At 51.4% G+C, this 2,500-nt stretch overlaps 7 non-coding genes across 7 annotated transcripts; 5 read left to right on the forward strand and 2 right to left on the reverse strand.

Moving 5' to 3' along the window:
* Positions 1-30: 30 nt before the first annotated feature.
* LOC131441404 (5S ribosomal RNA) lies at positions 31-149 on the forward strand. Its single transcript, XR_009232070.1, has one exon. It is a non-coding gene; the product is annotated as a 5S ribosomal RNA (ribosomal RNA).
* Positions 150-266: 117 nt separating this feature from the next.
* LOC131442309 (U2 spliceosomal RNA) lies at positions 267-459 on the reverse strand. The gene has a single exon (XR_009232885.1). It is a non-coding gene; the product is annotated as a U2 spliceosomal RNA (small nuclear RNA).
* A 308-nt stretch (positions 460-767) lies between these two features.
* LOC131441160 (5S ribosomal RNA) lies at positions 768-886 on the forward strand. Its single transcript, XR_009231835.1, has one exon. It is a non-coding gene; the product is annotated as a 5S ribosomal RNA (ribosomal RNA).
* Positions 887-1,182: 296 nt separating this feature from the next.
* Positions 1,183-1,301, forward strand: LOC131441022 (5S ribosomal RNA). The gene has a single exon (XR_009231700.1). It is a non-coding gene; the product is annotated as a 5S ribosomal RNA (ribosomal RNA).
* A 124-nt stretch (positions 1,302-1,425) lies between these two features.
* Positions 1,426-1,618, reverse strand: LOC131441939 (U2 spliceosomal RNA). The gene has a single exon (XR_009232530.1). It is a non-coding gene; the product is annotated as a U2 spliceosomal RNA (small nuclear RNA).
* Positions 1,619-1,926: 308 nt separating this feature from the next.
* LOC131441161 (5S ribosomal RNA) lies at positions 1,927-2,045 on the forward strand. The gene has a single exon (XR_009231836.1). It is a non-coding gene; the product is annotated as a 5S ribosomal RNA (ribosomal RNA).
* A 296-nt stretch (positions 2,046-2,341) lies between these two features.
* Positions 2,342-2,460, forward strand: LOC131441236 (5S ribosomal RNA). The gene has a single exon (XR_009231908.1). It is a non-coding gene; the product is annotated as a 5S ribosomal RNA (ribosomal RNA).
* The last annotated feature ends 40 nt before the right edge of the window (positions 2,461-2,500 follow it).

A 2,500-nucleotide genomic window follows, 5' to 3' on the forward strand; every position in this document is an offset into this window, starting at 1 on the left:
ATAAAACGAGTCTGTGTCCCCAGCCCGTCGGCTTACGGCCATACCACCCTGAGCACGCCCGATCTCGTCTGATCTCGGAAGCTAAGCAGGGTCGGGCCTGGTTAGTACTTGGATGGGAGACCGCCTGGGAATACCAGGTGCTTTTACACTGCTGCTTCCTTACAAGAAACATGGGCTTGCAATTACGTTGACGCACGGGCACGGGCACAGGCACACGTTAACGTCCTTCTAGTTCCAGCCTTGCTTTGGTTTTCACAGAAAAAAGAGAATTGTGCACCGTTCCTGGTGGCACTGCAATGCCAGGTCAATGCAAGGAGTGAAGAGAGCAAGCCCCAGTTTTCACCTCCCAATGCTCAAAAATGCATTTAATATTTAATCCCCATATAGAGGACATATCAGATATTAAACTGATAAGAACAGATACTACACTTGATCTTAGCCAAAAGGCCGAGAAGCGATGGCCCACAAGTGTCTGGGGCCAACTCAAGATCTTGGCACACAAGTTACTTGTTGTGGTGCCATGTTTTTTAAGTGCGCATAACAAAGGCTGCTGCTGATCACCTCCGCCCCAAGGTGATCTAAGTGCACCTCTGAGCCTTGACGGACAGCTGCTTGACATTTGACACACTTAAAGGGCGCGGCCATACAGCAAAGCCCACCAAAAACAACTTAAACTCTTGAACGTTCGAAAGGCTGACCTTTGAGCTCCTCCACGAGCAGGGGGCCTTGCCTAGTCTATAAAAGGAGTCTGTGTCCCCAGCCCGTCGGCTTACGGCCATACCACCCTGAGCACGCCCGATCTCGTCTGATCTCGGAAGCTAAGCAGGGTCGGGCCTGGTTAGTACTTGGATGGCAGACCGCCTGGGAATACCAAGTGCTGTAAGCTTTTACACTGCTGCTTCCTTACAAGAAACATGGGCTTGCAATTACGTTGACGCACGGGCACATGTTAACGTCCTTCTAGTTTCAGCCTTGGATGTCGCTCTGCAAGCACGTGAGAAGCTTGGAGATGGGGAGCAGCTTACCCATCTCGGTGTAGCTTCCTAATACTGGAATAGAGTGTAGCAGGTAGTGGAGATAAAGGCTCAAGTGCAGTGTGTTCGAAAGGCTGACTTTTGAGCTCCTCCACGAGCAGGGGGCCTTGCCTAGTCTATAAAAGGAGTCTGTGTCCCCAGCCCGTTGGCTTACGGCCATACCACCCTGAGCACGCCCCATCTCGTCTGATCTCGGAAGCTAAGCAGGGTCGGGCCTGGTTAGTACTTGGATGGGAGACCGCCTGGGAATACCAGGTGCTGTAAGCTTTTACACTGCTGCTTCCTTACAAGAAACATGGGCTTGCAATTACGTTGACGCACGGGCACGGGCACAGGCACACGTTAACGTCCTTCTAGTTCCAGCCTTGCTTTGGTTTTCACAGAAAAAAGAGAATGGTGCACCGTTCCTGGTGGCACTGCAATGCCAGGTCAATGCAAGGAGTGAAGAGAGCAAGCCCCAGTTTTCACCTCCCAATGCTCAAAAATGCATTTAATATTTAATCCCCATATAGAGGACATATCAGATATTAAACTGATAAGAACAGATACTACACTTGATCTTAGCCAAAAGGCCGAGAAGCGATGGCCCACAAGTGTCTGGGGCCAACTCAAGATCTTGGCACACAAGTTACTTGTTGTGGTGCCATGTTTTTTAAGTGCGCATAACAAAGGCTGCTGCTGATCACCTCCGCCCCAAGGTGATCTAAGTGCACCTCTGAGCCTTGACGGACAGCTGCTTGACATTTGACACACTTAAAGGGCGCGGCCATACAGCAAAGCCCACCAAAAACAACTTAAACTCTTGAACGTTCGAAAGGCTGACCTTTGAGCTCCTCCACGAGCAGGGGGCCTTGCCTAGTCTATAAAAGGAGTCTGTGTCCCCAGCCCGTCGGCTTACGGCCATACCACCCTGAGCACGCCCGATCTCGTCTGATCTCGGAAGCTAAGCAGGGTCGGGCCTGGTTAGTACTTGGATGGCAGACCGCCTGGGAATACCAAGTGCTGTAAGCTTTTACACTGCTGCTTCCTTACAAGAAACATGGGCTTGCAATTACGTTGACGCACGGGCACATGTTAACGTCCTTCTAGTTTCAGCCTTGGATGTCGCTCTGCAAGCACGTGAGAAGCTTGGAGATGGGGAGCAGCTTACCCATCTCGGTGTAGCTTCCTAATACTGGAATAGAGTGTAGCAGGTAGTGGAGATAAAGGCTCAAGTGCAGTGTGTTCGAAAGGCTGACTTTTGAGCTCCTCCACGAGCAGGGGGCCTTGCCTAGTCTATAAAAGGAGTCTGTGTCCCCGGCCCCTGGGCTTACGGCCAAACCACCCTGAGCACGCTCGATCTCGTCTGATCTCGGAAGCTAAGCAGGGTCGGGCCTGTTTAGTACTTGGATGGGAGACCGCCTGGGAATGCCAGGTGCTGTAAGCTTTTACACTGCTGCTTCCTTACAAGAAACATGGGCTTGCAA

This window comes from Solea solea, chromosome 16 (genome assembly GCF_958295425.1).
Source record: "Solea solea chromosome 16, fSolSol10.1, whole genome shotgun sequence".
Taxonomy (NCBI): domain Eukaryota; kingdom Metazoa; phylum Chordata; class Actinopteri; order Pleuronectiformes; family Soleidae; genus Solea; species Solea solea.